At 31.6% G+C, this 20,601-nt stretch overlaps 1 protein-coding gene across 4 annotated transcripts in view; it reads right to left on the bottom strand.

The window, feature by feature from the left end:
* Window positions 1-20,601, bottom strand: part of LOC139527374 (putative amidohydrolase YtcJ) — an 86,785-nt gene that overhangs the window by 34,682 nt on the left and 31,502 nt on the right. Inside the window, exons 1-2 of one of the 4 annotated variants that reach the window (XM_071322790.1) lie at window positions 16,054-18,399; window positions 1,922-10,957 (exon numbers count right to left, since the gene is read on the bottom strand). The exons of 2 other annotated variants lie outside the window; for them this stretch is intronic. The gene's annotated coding sequence lies outside the window, so the exon portion shown is untranslated. Of the gene's footprint in view, window positions 1-1,921; window positions 10,958-16,053; window positions 18,400-19,945; window positions 20,056-20,601 lie in introns of those variants that run through there. One more of the 4 variants, XM_071322789.1, reaches the window with a different exon arrangement.

Genomic DNA, 20,601 nt, shown 5'->3' with positions numbered 1-20,601 from the left:
AAAAATTGAACGAAATACGTATAATTTGACTGGGTTAAACATGTTGTCTTGATCAAAAATCTGTAATAAGACTGGCAAAATATCAAAACTCTATATACATTGCTATTTTGCCGAAGCCTTATATTTAAGACAAAGAGTTCTTAAAACTTATCAATCAATTCTAGCCGAAGAATTTATAAATTAATTCTAGCCGTAGAATTTATAAATTAATTCTAACCGTAGAATTTATAAATCAATTCTAGCCGTAGAATTTAAAAATCAATTCTAGCAGTAGAATTTATATATCAATTTTAACCGTAGAACTGTTCTATTCGTAGAACTGTTCTAGAAGTAGAAATGTCTTAAATTGTTCTAAAGTAGAACTGTCCAAATCAGTTCTAGGTTAGAACTGTTCTAGCTAGAACTGTATAAAAGGTGTCAGACTGTCTACATACTGTCCTAAAACAGTTCTCCTAAAATATTCTGGCAGATTTAAACAGAGGTCTCCACTTTAGCATTTTTTGTAATGATACAACTTTCTACAATATGAAAAATTGAAACTCAGTGGATCCATTTTTTTTTATAATAGTACTACATGTAGTATTAAGTACATCTAGACATAATGTCATGAAAACAAAGAGATGTTTAATTTGGTCAAGGGCAGTAAATAACAAAGTTGGTAACTTTGTCACATGTGTGTTATTCCAATTGTCTGAATCTTTTATGGCAGTGTTAAGTAAAAACTATATATTGATGCACACCATCTGTGTGTGATTCTCTGCGTAATCATACAAAATGTGCTGTTTTATTTTTGCCATTTATATATTGTGTGCATTTGTGATATCGATTACTAAAATATGAATATCGCTGCAGACAAAATTTTACAGACATTTCCCCTATATTTATGTATATGTGTTGTATTTCATAAAATGAATATTAAAAGCATCCTAAATTAAAGAAGTCACATATTTATAAACACATATAATGACACAAATGACATATATAGTTGATACACTAAAACTAGTATCAAACCAGAGATCACAAGAAGCGATGTAAGCAATTAAAGGCAATTGCTCGGCCTACAAAAATGTATAGTCAGCTATAAAAGGACCCGGCATAACACATTATATGAAACAATTTAAATGCTTATTACTAACAAAATAATTCATGGAAAACAAATGTGACATACATGCCTTTTTCAACTGATTTTTATAGTTCGTTCTTATGTTGTACTGTTATACCACTGTCCCAGGTTAGGGGAGGGTTGGGATCCCGATTACAGGTTTAATCCCGCCACGTTATGTACATGTATGTTTGTGCCTGTTCCAAGTCAGGAGTCTGAATTCAGTGGTTGACGTTTGTTTATGTGTTTTATATTTGTTTTTCATTCATATTTTATATAAATAAGGCCGTGTGTTTTCTCGTTTGAATTGTTTTACATTGTCATTTCGGGGCCTTTTATAGCTGACTATGCAGTATGGTTTTTGCTCATTGTTGAAGGCCGTACGGTGATCTATATTTGTTAATTTCTGTATTACGTTGTTCTCTTGTGGAGAGTTGTCTCATTGGCAATCATACCACGTCTTATTTTTTATATGAACCAACGACAACAACTGATAAACAGACACATAAAGGATGCAGCGGGGTTAAACAAGTTTCTACTTTTAGTTCAAAACTTTTAAAAAAGACAAAATATATTACATGTCTATAATGAAGGCAGTTAAAAGAAAGTTGATGAGCAGCGGACAAATATAATGCATGTTCAAATGTTACTTGATACCAAATGCACGGATGTTATATGTGTAGATCTTAAGAAATAAACGGCAACTTTTTCAGAAGAGCGACAGGAATTAGTCAGCCAGTATACCCCTTCTATAGAACGGATAAATGACTCTATGTTTTTTTCTGATCATATTTTAAATCAGTAAATGATTTTACTAACCTTATATAAAAATCTACATGTAGTCCGATTATAGCTATAGACTAAAACCGGAATGTGAAGTTATGCAGACTTCCCTGTGTACAAGTAAAATAAAAAATAAAACATGACTAAAATGATCGCTCCGCTGCAATTATGGTAATACGATCATTATTTCATATAGATTTAAGAGATACTTGACAAAAAACGTTTTGTTACGGATGTCTATTAATAAATTTGTGAATTTCAAATTGAGACCACAATAAAGTACCAATGTTTGAATCTTATACATTGATTAATAAGTAAAGTTCACAAAAAAAAACTGAGCAGCTAAACCAGGTGCACCTATTAAGTAAACGTCACATGTTACGTGAAATTTTAGTGTCTATCGTACAGATGTGTATTGCTCTTTTCTACCTTCATACAACTTTTACTATTAAATTGCGTATTGGCAACTCAAATTTTTAAATCAAATTAAACTCGATCTTTTACCAAAACTCAAAGTTAAATTAAAAAAGGGGGATGTCCATAAAATTCGAAAATAGGCATACGTTCGACTAGTTTATCAACTAACGCAATACTCCTGCCATATTCCGAACTTGGTACTTGCAATTTCAGGGCTAAAAGCATTATGTTTAACAATACTACGCTTACCATACATCGATTTTATATAAGTTTGATATAAGTTACTTTCATGTTGAAATGATTAGATTAAAGTATTAATTAAAACGTATCATGTAGATGATTATTTAATGTTCTCTGAATATTCCATTTCAGCCGTTTTTGATAAATTTAGTGTGTTGAACGTTTCAAAACAAAATTAACTCATCATATATACCAGGACTAAATTTTGTTTAAACGCCAGACGCGCGTTTCGTCTACAAAAGACTCATCAGTGACGCTCGAATCCAAAAAAGTCAAAAAGGCCAAATAAGATACGAAGTTGAAGAACGAATCACAACTCTGAAATGTGAGAAACTTTTAAAGCATAAAATACGGCATTTAAGGAATTGCGGGTCAAATGAATAAACTATGATAAATGTTACATCTAACATTATAATATTACAATATAAAAAAGTAACATTATTAAGATTTTCAAGATATATAATATGTCGTATTGTTGTGTTGACGTATATTAGGTTTGGGGCATCAATCTTTTATTCATTTCAGTCAAATATGCAAACAACGCCCAAACTAGTCTCACTTTTAAACACTTTTTTTTAAATAAAGAGATCTCTATCATTCGGGATAAGGTATTTGCTGTATAAACGATGATTCAAAAGGAAAAAAAACGTATTCAAAACAAGTATTGGCAGTTCTATCCGGTGCATTTAAAGTAATATGATCTTCTTTGTTAAAGTTGTTTGTTGATACGATTGTGAATTTTTGATTAAGCGAACAATAGTGTACTGATCTGCAAATTTGATAAATTGATTAAGTGGAAAATTCAAAATCACAATCAATAAATGAGGGAATCGCATGAACCTCCACATGCGCAAACCCAATTGTATAGAACATGTAAGCATTTAAAGTTATGTGTATAATAAGTTTCAAATGAATAAAAAAAATTAAATGTGAACCCCAGCTGATAAATGTTCAAGGAATAAGTGGATTGCAAAAAAGGTGTAATAATTAGAAATGAAGTCTTAGAGTACAGTTTTGAAAGCATGATAGGGTTTAAGTTTCATCGATCTATTACATGTAACAAAAATATTGATAAAATACTGTACACCAATACGCATGTATGCTTATGTTTGTGAAACACAAAATGTATGATATAGTAATGGTTATGCAATGGGTATAAAAGACAAATATATAAAAAGCATTACCAAGCAAAAGGATATAGCCCATACAAAATCCATACAATATTTTAATATGAGGCAGGCATAAATGGGGACGAAGTCTTTATGAATTATTTTTTTATAACTTAAATATTTGTTAAAAAAAAAAAGAAACGGAAATACCGTAACGTTTCCGATTTTGGTTCTGTTGTTAGGGATTTTAGTTGTGACGTTATTTAAGTTATGACGTCATATGCAATGTAAACAACGAAACGCTATCATCAAGTAACGTTTTTTCATATCAAGGAATTATTAAAAATGAAATTGGTATTGCGTTCCTTCCTATTTTATACTAGACTGATAAATATATATTTTACTCAAAGTTTCATACAAACGAGAACGGAAAAAGGAAGTACATAATAGATTTCTGCGCAGATGCGGGAATTCAAAACATGACATAAAAAAATGAACGATTTTGAGTTCATTAGTACAATGAAAATTTCGGGAAAATTTTCCCGATTTTTTTTTTTATTTTGTTATTGATTTTTCTACTAGTACTGTTATTGGGGACTTCGTCCCCATATTAACGTCTCGTCTTTTACAAAGCCATAAATAACACATTAATGAAAACAAATTACACATATGTAAAGGCCATTCATATAGAACTATGAAAGACGATATCTCTCGGTATATCTTATATAATGCAGATTTATAAAATGTTCACTCAGTGTCTATCTTCATATTGAGTTGAATAGCAGAATTCAATTAGATTACGTTACTAGCAGTCTGAAGTTGAGGTATGGGCGTTTAAAATGTTTATTATAAAAGCGTTTTTATAAATTAATACTGTGAGTATGCCCGTCTTTGTATTTAGATAGAACAATTTTGTGTTTAAAAACTTATTAAGGTTATGCAGTTGTTATGAGCATTTAAGATGACTAAGCATAATAAAATCAAACTGAAAAATATATTAAATAACGTAACGTTAATACTGCTCTATTCATCCCGTTTGTATAGACGATATACAATATGTGTATTATTATCACGATTGCTTTGTGTAAAAGTTATAGACGGTTGACTATTGACAAATTGACAAATGAATCGGACCATAGTATTTATGTCTAAGGGTTATTCTATTATGTTTAATATTTTTTAATTAAACTTGTACATTACAATGTTCTTAAGACTGTTAACTTGCAGATCCTTGAAAATTAAAAAAAAAAACAAATGTGTATGCGTCTGGTGAGCTTTTCTGTGTTTACCCCCATCAAGATTGAATATTTGAAAATAATAGAGTACTTAAGATAAAACAGATAAGGCGGTTCCCAGGCTAACATCTTTGCCCGTGATATCTGTCTAAAAAAAGTCTTTAATCCTTGACTTTCCTTTTCCCTTCATTCTTTACCATTTATTTCGTTTGGATATAAAAGTTTACAAATAGTGTATTGCTATTCTATCGCAAATAAGGTTGCCGAACAAATAAAGGAGAACATTTTTCATTTTCCCAGAATGTTAACACTATTGTTTGTTGGTTTCTGTTTTGTTGCTGTTGTTATTGAATGTCAATGTAAGCACTCATGTCTTTATCATGACTGTTATTTTTCATTGACGAAGGAGTCTGGAAACCCAAAGATTAAAAATAATTATCATAATAAGATCTGAGTTAACACATCTCGTCACGAGGGTGTTCCGAATTTACATCCCCATGGTTGAGAGGCTAGATGTGATCACTGTTGATTAACTGCTTAGAACACTTAGCCACCGAGGTCCTAAGCATTATTATCACACTATCTCATATATTTAAGATTATTATTATGTTTTTGATTTCAAAGCTAGTTGCAATTTTTTTTTATGAATATTCATAACGATTTTTCCCACTTTCCGCTCACTTTAATTCATTCCATTAGCAAAGAAGCGGATAATTTAACGTGTAACAGCTTAACCAGAATAATCTGGCCGTCATGATATAGTAGTGAGCGGTTCTAATTATTGTCACATTAACCAAAAACGTCTGAGTGGATTCTTATCCAGTTTTGTCAATATAACAACTGTCATACAAATGGAAGGTTTGTCTTACAAAAAATAAATTATCTTATTTATTCATAGTATCATATTGTAATTATAAAAACAGAAAAGATTATCAACCATACCCAAACAATTTATCTTTAAGTGACTTCGCTGAGTTTGTCAATACCTTGATGTTTAATGTGTTGACTCTCATTTTGCATTTTTATTTTTATTTTGAAATAATTGTTGAACCCGTTGAAGTTATATCCTGAACAATGTTATTAAAAGATAAGACAAAAATCAGTCAATTAAGACATAGTTAGTGTATGTTCACTCTGCATACACTGTTTAGTATTTGATGTTAAACTGAACACATCAACACCACACTGAATTGTCTGAAAAAGTTCGGAAAAAGTGAATATCTTTTGACCTAAGAGATAAATGATGCAACACAACATTATATGACTCATCAAACAGTATACAGTAATACTCGGCCTTTGTAACGAAGGCAACCAAGGGAACAGAAATTACTTATTTTATACTTTTCATTGCCCCTTGATTTTTTTTTTTTTTTTTTTTAACAACATAAATAAATATTTATTTTTAAATATTGGCTTGCTACAATATCATTCAGGAGTCCAAGCTCCTCCTGATATTCCTTGTTACAATCCACTAATCACTCAGGGTATTGAGTAGTTGTAAAATACCTATTACATTTTTTTATAACATATATATATTAAATAGTATCACTTAATTTGACAATTCATATGTTTTCTAATAGTTGCTCAAACATTACTTTTAATTTTCAAACATACTCTTCTATTGAACTCATTGAGAAAAATAGAGAAAACGTTGACATTTTTTGTCTTTTGATCAGATATGTAGTAGGCTTTGTAAATTGAAAAACCCACAATTGTTAAAAAATAGTTTAAGTCAAAATATTCTTCCTGAGAAGTTTTATATCCAAATACTAAGTGTCTTAGTTTCATCTTAAAAGTTATTTTACTGTTCTTTAAAACTTCATTTATTTTATTCCAAAAAAGTTTTTTAAATACGGACACAGTATAAAGAAGTGATCATAATCTTCTTCTTGTGTACAAAAACTACAAAAACTATTGTTTACAATTTTTCACCTGCATAAAAGTTTCTTTGTAGGTAGAATATGTTGTAGTAATTTCCATCTAAACATTCTAAATTTATTTTCTTTCAAATATCTGAATAAAAATTTATATAGATAGGTTTGATATAACACATCATTTATATCAAATATACGCAGCCATTTTTTTGGTCCAATAGCTGGTTCAAATTTTTTATTTATCAGAGACTTATATAAAAGTTTATTTGTTAATGCTTCTTTTATAGGTAAACCATCCAATATAAATTGGTTTCTTTTTATATTAACAATACTTTTTATAGAATGTTCCGATTTTAAAATTGCTGCCCAGTCTTTTGGTAAAGATTTCTTTACTAAATTAATTTCAGCTATCCAGTTCGATTTATTTTTTAGTTTATTTAAAATGATGTCTTGAGAAATATATCCTTTTTCATCTATGATATCATTTACATAAATAAGATCGCTTTTAATCCATTTTTTTTTAAATATAGCTTTATTTTCAAATTTAATAAATTTATTGTTCCATAATATTTGTTTTCTTATATCTGTAAATGTTTCTGGTTTTTTTGTTAGACCTCCACCAGTTAATTTCCAACATTTAATAATATCTTTATAAAAATCTGGGACATTTTCAATGATTTCATCTGTCTTATCCCCACTGTTTGTCTGAAACACTAACCAGTTTGACCCAAAATTATAAAAATTGATTTCTTTTTTATATTCATAAATAGTTAAGAAAAAAACTGTTGTTTATTTCTGTGTCATTTTTTGTTTCTTGTGGGGAGTTGTCTCATTGGCAATCAAACCTCATACTTCCTTTTTTACATCATTAAATATTTACATACACCACATCTAGTTGACTATCGAATAAAGTATTAGAAAAAAGACCAAAACTTTACTTTGACAACTGAACCACGACAAAATAAGGTCGAATGTCAGATGACACCTGCCAGTTGGACATGTTCACCTTACAATCATTCCATACACAAAATATACTAAACCTATTGCTTAAAGTATCTGAGATATGGACTTGACCACCAAAACATTACCTTGTTCACTGATCAATGAAATGAGGCCAAAGTAAAGTGAAGACTGTCAGACGGGCATGATGATCTTGCAAAATTCGCACATACAAAATATAGTTATCCTATTACTCATTGTAAGAGAGTTATTAACATCACAAAAAATCTTTACTATTTCAAGTAGTCACTGAACCATGAAAATGAGGACGAGGACAATGGACCTGAGACATCAATATACCGATTATGATGCATCCATGTCTTCTACATTCTACAATATGAAGCTTTTAACAAGTCCGTTTACGCTGCCGCCACCACAGCCGCCGATGGATCACTTTCCCTATGTTGAGCTTTCTGCAATAAAAGTTGCAGTATCAACAAAAAAAAATTCGCAATCTGCCTCTGACAGACTGATCACACATTTAGGACAAAAAAGCCATTAGAAGAAAATAACAATCTTCAAAATATATAATATGTTATATACTTGTCTTGATATATATTTTAATTTGGAACCATAAACTCTGATTTCAATCAAACATGCAAACAAATCCCAAGCTAGTCTCATTTTAGACACATTTTTTATAACATAGATGTTAATCATTCTAGTGATAAGGTCTTTGCTGTATAAAATGAACCAAAAAATATTTTTAAAAAAGAAAAAAAAAAGGTTAAAATTGTTACTACGTTCATATATTTGTATGTTAAATTTTGCATTTACTTCAATACTTCGATCAATAGTTTTGTTATCAGTATTGAGAGTATCGTATAATTGTACTTAAAACCATTATAACATTAATATGAGTAGGTATGTATAGCCTTAACGGATAGACAAGGATAAATCGATAGCACTTTGAAATAAGTATGAAGAATATCAAATTTCCTAGAATAGTTAGTGATTCAGATGCGCCGCAAATATTTGTCATAAAGTAATAAAGGTAACACATGTGTCTGGATCGATGTCTTTATCATATCAAAAATGATTTGGTGATGACAGTTTTAAAATATCAGTTAAAAACGAAAGTTCTAGAATGAAAAAAAGAAAGACGATGCATGGCCATTTTTTGAGAGAACATATAAGAATGCAGTAAACAGAAAGTTGGTGACGAAGCTTGATATATGGAAATCATGATTTGGAGATCATGTAGAAGGAAGTGATATAATTCATTCAGACGATCGTTTTGCAAAGGTGAATAAGTATACCCTCTCCTTCAAATCAGGGGTATAAATAAATATCCCTGTTGAGTATTATCAAGGTTAACCTTTATACATATGATTTTAAGTTTTACTCTACTTTTTAAAACAGTTATCTGACCATTTAGTCTAATTAAAGCATTTCGAAAAGTTAACATAACAAACGAAATGTCAAGTTGTTCTCACTTCAGTGGGTACACGTTATTGGAAAGATTTCAATCAAAGTTATTTAAATCAATTATCAACAAGTTAACTCCGGTGCATTTAAAGTAATACAATCTTTCTTCGTATAGATATTTGACAAAAACGCTTTGTTAAGGTTGTCTGTTGATACGATTGTCAATTTTAAATTACGATAAGAATAGTGTACCGATGTTCAGATTTTGAAAATTAACGAGGAGAATAATTTAAGGTCAAACAATTACTGGAGAAGTTGCATGAATTCCAACAGTTGCAAATCAAAATACATGGACCATTTTAGCGTTTCATGTTTTGTGTATTAGTTTTCTAGCCTACAGATGCTTATTCAACATAAATGACATAAATAAATAACCATAATTACACTAATAACAACACACGTACACAGTGTACAAAGGGATATAAAAAGAGGTTGACCATTCAAAAACGTATCAACCGTATCGTATACGTTGACGTATCCACATCTGCAGATTTATCAAAAAATATTATGTAATCCCGAGCTTAAGGATGTACTTAGGTGAGGTTTTGGAATTTGTGTCAAATGTTCGGACTCCTTGGTGTTTTTCCATACAATACAATGTTAAATATTTTGCCCCATAACACCCATTTATTTTTTCATATAAGACTTAATAGCTCCTGAAAGGTCATATACCAAATTTTTAGAAGATTCTTGATTTTCTTTCTTTTGTTTTGAGACCCAAATAATACCAATGCAAGTATAAGGTAAAAGTCCGAGTCAGCCTTTTCCCGCCATATTTTAAATCTCAAATATCTCGAAAAGGGGGTTCATGACCTATCAATATTTTTAGCTTATTTTTATCCTAAATTGATGTTCTACCAGCTTAAAGTATCTTAATTTCTTAATTTTTACCTAACCTCACCTAAGTACATCCATAAGAACACTTTACGTTCAAATCAATCAAACATTCACTTTCAAATTTTTCAAAAGGTTTTTTTTTTTTTGTAAGAATAATAACAAGGGGGTCTATCAACTACTTTTACATACCCTTTAAAGGAACCAATGTAGGGCAGGTACACGAATATCATACACAATCCTTTAATAATCTAGTTAAATAAGATCTCGAATAAGCACACACAAAAATTCAAATGTACTACTTATATTCATGTAAGGAACTTTGAATATTGTTATTTGCGATGTTATCATGAGGTAATAGAAACACGAGTTGTCTTCAGATGTCATATAAATACATGTACATTTAATAAAACAGTACTGAAATTCACTCTATTTGTCAAATAACAATTTGGTTCTACGTGAGCACAAGTTAGCACACAAATAAACGGTTTTACCGTATTCACTCCTATCATGTCTGTATACTGTTCGAACTATCCGGAATATCTTTAAAAGTCAGATTACATGTTCCACAAAAACTCGATATTTCCTAATTGTTTTGTTATTGTGTCCATTAGAAATTAATCAGTTGCTCATTTGCATTATTGAAAGTACATAGAAGTAAAGCTCGATATCTCATACTGTTTGTTGATAAATCTGCAGATGCCGATAGGTCAACGTCGATACGTCTTTAAATGACCGACCTCTATTATAATTAATTGAACAAAAAAATGAAATAGAATTAACTGGTTCGACACTATTTGAATACATTAAACACAATCAAAGCGTATATTTGAAATAAATAAATAAATCAAATTACACTCGATAATAATCCTAAAAATAAAAATAAATTGAATTGAAACAAGAATATGTCCCAAGTATACGGATGCCCTTTACGCACTACAGATGGGTGCGGTCCTCACCTTGACAAAAGTTAACTTAGAGTTAACTTGTTGACTGCTTTTTAAGTTAACTTGAGAATTTTAAGCAGACTAGCACTTTGTCTACGGTGGACCAGACCTACGGTCCGCTTTTTTATGACTGCTGCAGACCTATCGACGGGTCTGTTCCAGACCAGACCTGTGGACAAGTCTGCTTTTGGCCAGTCCTGAGGACAGGTCTGCCCCAGACCAGACCTGTGAACAGGTCTGCTCCTGACCAGACCTGTGGACAGGTCTGCTTCTGACCAGACTTGTGGACAAGTGTGCTATTGACCAGACCTGGGGACATGTCTGCTTATGAAATGCTATCGTTTTTGCGACTTTTCATATCAGACTTGAGCTTTATTAAAATATGTATCATAGGCGGATCCAGGGGGGAGGAGGGCTGGGGTGCCCGGGCCCCCCCCCCCCTTTTGTGGGAAAAAATTGGTTGATTATATAGGGAATCATTGAAGCATGACTTGAGCGGGGCACTGTGTATAAACAACATTCGCATTGTTCTTGCCAAGAAGGCCTCTGATAGCAAATTTCTTTACTCGCTATACTCTACTAGATATTATTAATAACAACACAATTCTTTCTTTCTTTATTTTTATATATTCTTATAAGGGAGCTACCATTTGATTTTTTAGTTGTAATCTCTGTCTTTCCTTTTTTATTTTTCCCTCTATTCGGTCCTGCATTTTTATTTTTAGTTTATCCTGACTTTTTTTACCTAAATTGTCATCTTGACTTTTTTTTTTTTTGCAAATGTCTCATCCTGCCTTTTTTTTTTACTCAAAATTCCTGTCCTGCCTATTTTTTTCAAATTTCATCCTAGCCCCCGCCCCCCATAAAAATCAAATGGTAGCTCCCTAAACATTAGTCAATTACATAGAGCTATCATATTTTTTTAATTGGAAGGCGGATAGAAATTAGGGTTATCCAACGCATCGGAACAACATTCATATATCATGGGATATCAACATCTTTGTCGACGTTACTTCGTTCCGCGTGTTTTACCTGTCCCTTCATAATTTTTACTTTACGCATTTATACATGCATGGATATTTCATTGTTATTCTACTTATTTGGATTGGATTAACTATTCTTTTTCCGCAGAATATTCTAACGAAAATTGTACAGTTGTACAGTGTCCGGATATGTACGATGTGGTAAAACTACCAACAATCTCGTCAAATTCGTCAGATTTGTCGAGAAATTTATACACATGAATGAAATAGTTGTCACTTGACATTTAACTACAAACAAAATCAATTAACCGACATAATAGATTAACAGTATACTATTACCAGAAGAGAACCTCAAATACATTTTTTATTAAATATCACAAATGAATTCAGACATGTCAGTGTTGGTACATGTTCTTGGATGATGCGGCCTAATAGTTTCGTTTAACACACCCTAGTGACTGTTCAATATTATGAATACAGAGATGAAACGCTGACATTCTCAATGTATGCGAGAAAAAAAATGGAATTAATTGTTTTCCTTATTGCTTACATTTGCCGTCCTACTAACATGTTCACAGGAGTGCCAGGAGAATACATTATTAGGCACCATCCCAACAGCGGTCATTTATTTTATACATTGAACCCAGACATCAAAAATATGGCTGATTTACTATGCGGATATATATAGATTTTTAAATTAAAGTGCACAAATGCAGGTCAGTTTTTGGTTGATGCAGTCAAATAATTTTGTTGTATAAGTCAGCATTAGGTATCAAATCTACTGAAATTTTGTTACGTATCAATATTTTGAATAAAAGGAGGACATGCTGACATCCAAGTTAATGCAAACAAAAATTTGTTGTTATTATATTGCAATATTACTGTCCATTGTATTATACATTGAATCCTGGCATAAAAAATATGGCTTATTTACTATACGGGTATACATGGTATATAGATTTACAAATTAAAGTGCACAAAATTTCAGTAGTTTTGATACCTCTTGCTGACTTGTGCAACAAAATTATTTGACCGTGTTGACCAAAACTGACCGTGTGAGCACTTTTATTCATAAATCTATATACCAGCATACTAAATCAGCAAATTTTTTTCAAATTTTTGTTTGCATTAATTAAGGATGCTTTCATGTCCTCCTTTTATTCAAAATTTTGATACGTAACAAAATTTCAGTAGTTTTGATATCTCATGCTGACTTGTACAACATAATTATTTGACTGCATCAACTAAAACTGACAATTTGTGCACTTTAATTTCTAAATCTATATACCAGCATAGTTATTCAGCCATATTTTTTATGTCAGGATTCAATGTATAATACAATGGACAGCAATATTGTAATACAATAACAACAAATTTTTGTTCGCATAAATTAAGGGTGACAGCATGTCATCCTTTTATTCAAAATATTAATACGTAACAAAATTGCAGTAGTTTTGATACCTCATGCTGACTTGTCAGGCAACATTATTTGACCGCATCAACTTAAACTGACCATATGTGCACTTTAATTAAAAGGAGGACATGCTGGCACCCTAAATTTATGCGAACAAAAATTTGTTGTTCATGTTGTTATTGTATTGCAATATAGCTGTCCGTTGTATTATACATTGAATCGTGACATAAAAAAATATGGCTGATTTACTATACTGGCATATAGATTTACAAATTAGAGTGCACATATGGTCAGTTTTTGGTCTTGGTCAATGCGGTCAAATTATTTCATTGTACAAGTCGGCATGAGGTATCAAAACTATTGAAATTTTGTTACGTATCAATATTTTGAATATAAGGAGGACATGCTGGCACTCAAATTTATGCCAAACAAAAATTTGTTGTTATCAGCTGGTTATTGTATTGCAATATTGCAATCCATTGTATTATACATTGAATCCTGACATAAAAAATATGGCTGAATTACTATGCTGGTATATATGGTATGTAGATTAACAAATTTAAGTGCACATATGGTCAGTTTTGGTGGAAGCGCTCAAAATATTTTGTTGTAGAAGTCAGCATGAGGTATCAAAACACTGTAATTTTGATACGTATCAATATTTTGAATAAAAAGAGGTCATTCTAGCACCCTAAATGTATGCGAACACAAATTTGTTGTTATTGTATTGCAATATTGCTGTCCATTGTATTGTACATTGAATCCTAACACAAAAAATATGGCTGATTTACTATACAGGTATATTACTTTACAAATTAAAGTGTACATATGGTCAGTTTTAGTTGATGCGGTCAAATAATTTTGTTGTACAAGTCAGCATGGTCAGCATGAGGTATCAAAACTACTGAAATTTTGTTACGTATCAATATTTTGAATTAAAGGAGGACATGCTGGCACCCTTAATTTATGCGAACACAAATTTGTTGTTATTGTATTGCAATATTGCTGTCCATTGTATTATACATTGAATCCTGACATAAAAAATATGGCTGATTTACTATGCTGGTATATAGATTTACAAATTAAAGTGCACATATGGTCAGTTTTAGTTAATTCAGTCAAATAATGTTGTCGTACAGGTCAGTATGAGGTATCAAAACTACTGAAATTTTGTTACGTATCAAAATTTTGAATAAAAGGAGGACATGCTGGTACCCTAAATTTATGCGAACAAAAAATTGTTGTTATTGTATAGCAATATTGCTGTCCATTGTAATATACATTGAATCCTGACATAACAAATATGGCTGATTTACTATGCGGGTATATAGATTTATAAAAAAAAAAGTGCACACATGGTCAGTTTTGGTCAACACGGTCAAATAATTTTGTTGCACAAGTCAGCAAGAGGTATCAAAACTACTGAAATTTTGTTACGTATCAATATTTTGAATAAAAGGAGGACATATGCTGGCACCCTAAATTTATGCAAACAAAAAATTGTTGTTATTGTATAGCAATATTGCTGTCCATTGTTATATACATTGAATCCTGACATAACAAATATGGCTGATTTACTATGCTGGTATATAGATTTACAAATTAAAGTGCACATATGGTCAGTTTTAGTTGATGCAGTCAAAAAAATTTGTTGTACAAGTCAGTATGAGGTATCAAAACTACTGAAATTTGTTTACGTATCAAAATTTTGAATAAAAGGAGGACATGCTGGTACCCTAAATGTATGCGAACAAAAATTTGAAAAAATATGGCTGATTTACTATGCAGGTATATAGATTTATAAATAAAAGTGCACACATGTTCAGTTTTGGTCAACGTGGTCAAATTATTGTATTGTACAAGTCAGCATGAGGTATCAAAACGTAACTAATTTTTTTTATGCATCAATATTTTGAATAAAAGGAGGACATGCTGGCACCCTAAATTTATGGGAACAAAAATTTGTAGTCATGTGTTAAAATGATCGATGCTTTCCTCTAAAATACGTCCTTTCATAGATATACATATAAATAAAGTGCAAATATGGTTGAATTTGATAGGTATTAGAATATATATTCAATGCCCGTTATCATTATAACAAAGATCGTTTTTTAATTGATAGACTGGCAGATCACAGATAAATTTGTTTTATACGAACTTTATTTTCAAATATTTGTATTAAATCCTGTTTATATAACGGAAGTATTAGTTTTACTTTATTTTCGATGTTTATACTACGAAACAAAGATATTAAAAAATATTTTTAAAAAATCGATGTAGAGCGGTCCTGGTTACAAGTTAACTTAGTGTTGAGCAGACCAGTCAAAAGCTAACTTGGGAACAGGTCTGGTTTCGATAGGATTTGTCAAAGCAAAAGTTAACTTTGTGGCAGGACTGGTCTCGAAGTTAACTTATGTTAACTTTATGGCAGGACTGGTTTCGAAGTTAACTTATGTTAACTTTACGGCAGGACTGGTTAGAAGTTAACTTATATTAATAGCGGAACTGTTTCGAAGTTAACTTTTTGGCAGACATAAAAACAGTCCTAGGACCAAGTCCGCTTTTCAAGTTAACTAGATTTTGGTCCTAGGACTGGTCAGAGCAGTCCTAAATTTGATCACAGGTTAACTTTGACCAGTCCAAATGACTGGTTATCAAGTTAACTTGCTGTACAGGTTAGGACTGCACCCATCTGTATCATTTTCTTTGTGCAGTGGACCGTGGAAATGGGGTGAAATCTCTATTTTGGCATTAATGTTGTTTCGTATTTCTTATTTATAACTGTTAATGTAAATGTCCTTTTTTTAGTCTTTGTTTACTCCTGAGTTTTGATTATCATTGTCTTGTCATTAAAATTAGAAGGATCATTTCATAGGGATCATGTTTATTAAGTTTCAAGTTGATTGGACTTCAAAAAAGATCTCGACAAAAAACTTTAACCTGAAGTGTGACAGACGGACAAACGGACGAACGGATGAACGAACGAACAAACGGACGCACAGACCAGAAAACATAATTCCCATAAATGGGGCATATACTTAGGAAATTTAAAAAGAAGACAAAACCAAACACTCAACTATATCAACTAAAGGAGGGAACGGAAAACTGTCATAATTTATACTTGGCAGAAACATTTTCAGAAAATATTCAGCTGAATTAAAAAAAGATTCAAAATATACCATATAATATATATCAAAATATGTAGGTAATATAAGTAATATAAAAGTGATAAAAGTATTTATTTGTTGAGTTATATCAGTGGTAAGTTAATTTTGTTGTTGTCATGACTTAACTGAGTGTTTTAATTAATCGGTGAAATACTGACTCGTAGATGATTAAACGAATGGTACCGTACTGTTTCACCTTTTGTAATTATTTTTCCCTCCGTAGTTTTTATCTTAACATAGAACACCATGTTATTGTTAAGTCTGATAAGCTTGAAATTAAAATTGAGCTCAATCAATTCAATATATCAATATGACAACAATGAATTCCCATCTACGCATTCATTGCTGATAATTTGTTCAAATGGTTTAATTCCTGTGTCTTTGAGCTGGTGAGTATAATATTTCTTGGATATAATTAAAACAGGGGACCTAGTTTCTTATAGAGCATGTCGAGATGAGGTTGATTCGGTTGACAATCTACAAAGTGCAGGTAGTATAATGAATATGAAAAGATTAATTTGTGAATAGGACTTTTTATATTCATATTGGTCGGCTGTACTTTGTCAATAACATCATTAAGTTTAAACATTTAACAGTGACACAATTGAAGGCGCAACATTTTCTGGCAATGTATGATTTTTTACAACTACCACATTATAGGTTGACATCTATAAGTGTTCGCCTATGTTGATATATGTTGATGCCGAGTCTAACCAAGACTTCAACCATAACATCTGTCATCATTTATATCATGAATAATAGTTTACTGCGTTTTTCGTGACTTCTACCTCTAAACTTGCTGTATCCAAATCGTTGATAGTACGATGTTGGTTATGTGTCACGTTAACGTTGTTGATGTCTCGCTTATATTGTTGTTAATATTCAATGTGTTCAAGTCCTGTGTTGATTTGCCTAAGTGTTAAGGCAAGTTCAGTGTCCTCTCTTTTTTTACTGCCACAGTCTGTTTTGATGTATAGGTTTTCTTTCTATAGTATATCAAGTTGGTGTTCCATTTTATTTTCCTCTAGATTCTATCCTAATACAACTGCATACCAAATACCATTGACCTTTAAAAACTTCTCTTTTAACAAACCTAAACACCAACTAATACATATAAACTGTGCAAAATTTCAAAGTCAATAAAACCATAACTGAGGGGACGGGGCCAAAAATTCTCCATGGTAATGAGATGTGCCAATAGTAATGCAATTGCATACCAAATATCATTGACCTATCACTAGTGATTTTCAATAACCGACCTAATCACAAACTAATATGTAGGACTCTAAAGTGCGATGGTACTCTGAAGCGCGATGGTCACGCTAAAGTGCGATGGTCTTCGCTGAGGTACGATGGTGCCTCACGCTAAAGTGCGATGGTTGTTTGTTTGCTATTAGTCTAAAGTACGATGGTATATTACGCTAAAGTGCGATGGACCAAAATGGTAAGATTCAAGGGATAAGAAAATAGTCATTTTGCAAACGCTATTATGCTAAGATATAACATATGTGATAGGCTTTATGATTTACCGGTAGGCTAAAGTGATTGTTTGTACATTTAGAAGACCGACCACGTAATAATTGCTTAAAAGGTAATTGATGTTTTGCAAAATATTTTTATGTTAAAGAATTTTTAACAATTCGGAGCATATTGAATATTTAGATAATTTGTGAAGATTGTCGTTCACACTAGTCGAAAGTTACAACCTATCTTACATTTGTCATTGAAAATTAAAAATACAAAATTCGTTCATTGTCGGAATATGCAACATTTACATCTATAAGCCTTAATCTTAATGGGTGAGAAATGCAATGTTCGCCAAGCTCTCTCCTTTTTCGTATCCAGTACAAATTCCTGTTTTATTTTCCTACAATATACAGAATAAAGTAACGTTTTAGTAGATAATTTATAATTCACGCATGAAAACATGTATCTCTAATTTACCGACGTTAATTTTCATTAAAATCGACGGAATAGTAACGGCGATCACAAAGTAAACTACCACATCAACAATGATATGAATGTATCCGTTTGCTTCAAATAGAAGCAGGATAGGTATGCGTATACTGTTTTGTATTTATATAGTAAAATGTCGACTGTAGTCCTTCTTCCAGCACTCGAAAAATACATTGGGATTCAGCCGACAAAGAACATGGTTAAATTTAATCATTGACATTTGCTGTGAAAATTGTTAATCAAATATTTCTAATCTTTCTTTCCGGCATGATCATTTTTGGTTCATATGAATGATTGTTAACGTCATTATCAAACTACGTTTCTAACGTCTATGTTTTCACGGACCATCTGACTTTAGCGTAAGGAAGCATCGCACTTTAGCGTAGATTCTCGCACTGTAGCGTGGCCATCGTACTTTAGCTTCCCCATCGCACTTTAGAGTTCTATGTAAATTAAACAACATTTCCAAAGTCAATAGACCCTGACTGATCGGACGAGGCAAAATAATCTCCATTGAAATTAGATAATCGAATGCTTATACAACTGCATACTAATTAGTTTTGACTCACTAGTAGTGGTTCCCCATAAACTACCTTTTTCACAATCTATGATACGTGAGAACTAAAAACAAGTTTCAAAGTCAATAGACCATAACTGATGGTGCGGCGCCAAATAATCTTCATGGTAATAATATGTGTCAATTCCAATACAACTGCATACCACACATCATTGACTTACATCTAGTGGTTCACCATTTATTAGACCTAATCACAAATTCTAATATGACGTGCATCTTTCGCTTTTTGAACAAACCCATGCTCTAAATCCAATAAATTTGTTTGCACTTGCGTATATTGACAACTAAAAGATAATGAATTTTAACAAATTGTCATACATTTAATATTTTCATTAATCTAAAACACTTCTAAACAATTAAATGATTCACGTTCATTTATTATGACTGCCATATGTTTCAATTCGAAATTGTTAATGCTAGTTGTTCAACCCCCCCCCCCCCCCCCCCCCCCCCCCCCTCCTTCTGCAAAATCATATCGCCAGTTGTTTCCTTGTTTACAAACAATAAAAATGAGGTTCATGGAAGAGCCTACACAAACCCTTTTCACTTATAAACATCGGTCATAGAAAATTACCTCAATTGTCCTTATTATAACCGAAATAATTGATGCAAGCTATACTTTATCATGGTTTAGTAGTTTTAACATGGTTAGACATTATATTCGTGTTATTGTGGCCTTCACTATCGCTCAGGCAAAAATCGTCACGAATATAATGCCTACTTATGTTAAAACTACAATAAAGTATAGCTTGCATCAATTATTACTTAAGTTATACATTGTTGACGCCGCTGACGCTGACGTCATCACCGACGCCGGAAACAGCCTCCGTCAAGCGAGACAAAAAGCAAAAAAACAATAAACTAAGATAACTTTACTGACCCTCTCAGCTAGACCGTGTCTTGTTGTTGATTCTGTTCAGAACGGATATTCAGTGCATGTTACATCTTGACTGTGTTATGTCATAGCCTGTGTATAAAAGTAATATAAAATTATCACAACGTAAATAAAAAAACGCACAGTTTTTTTTTTTTTTTGTCAACATCTGTATGTGAATATATCATGCCAACCATGTATATGCTAATTGAAATTGAACTTGTAGTTGTAAAAATGATATAAAATATCAATTTATATCATCAATAGTGTATACTGTTCCAGTCTTTGCCTACAGTAAAATATCAATTAATTAGATTTCAATCGAGTTCAGCCTCAATTGTCCTTATTATAACCGAAATAATTGATGCAAGCTATACTTTATCATGGGTTTAGTAGTTTTAACATGGTTAGACATTATATTCGTGTTATTGTGGCCTTCACTATCGCTCAGGCAAAAATCGTCACGAATATAATGCCTACTTATGTTAAAACTACAAATAAGCAAATTCACACGAGAAAAAAAAACAGCGATAAAAAGATACGAAGAGCATGGCATAATAATTATGAACCATCTGAATAAAACCATGACTGATCCCTTAGATGTCGAATCCCGTCCTCCATGTCTTATCAACTCAAGATTCTTTGATCACAGCTGTCAAGGA

Source organism: Mytilus edulis, chromosome 6 (genome assembly GCF_963676685.1).
Source record: "Mytilus edulis chromosome 6, xbMytEdul2.2, whole genome shotgun sequence".
Classification (NCBI taxonomy): domain Eukaryota; kingdom Metazoa; phylum Mollusca; class Bivalvia; order Mytilida; family Mytilidae; genus Mytilus; species Mytilus edulis.
The sequence above is the reverse complement of the archived record's forward strand: the minus strand, read 5'-3'. Positions and strand labels throughout refer to the sequence as shown.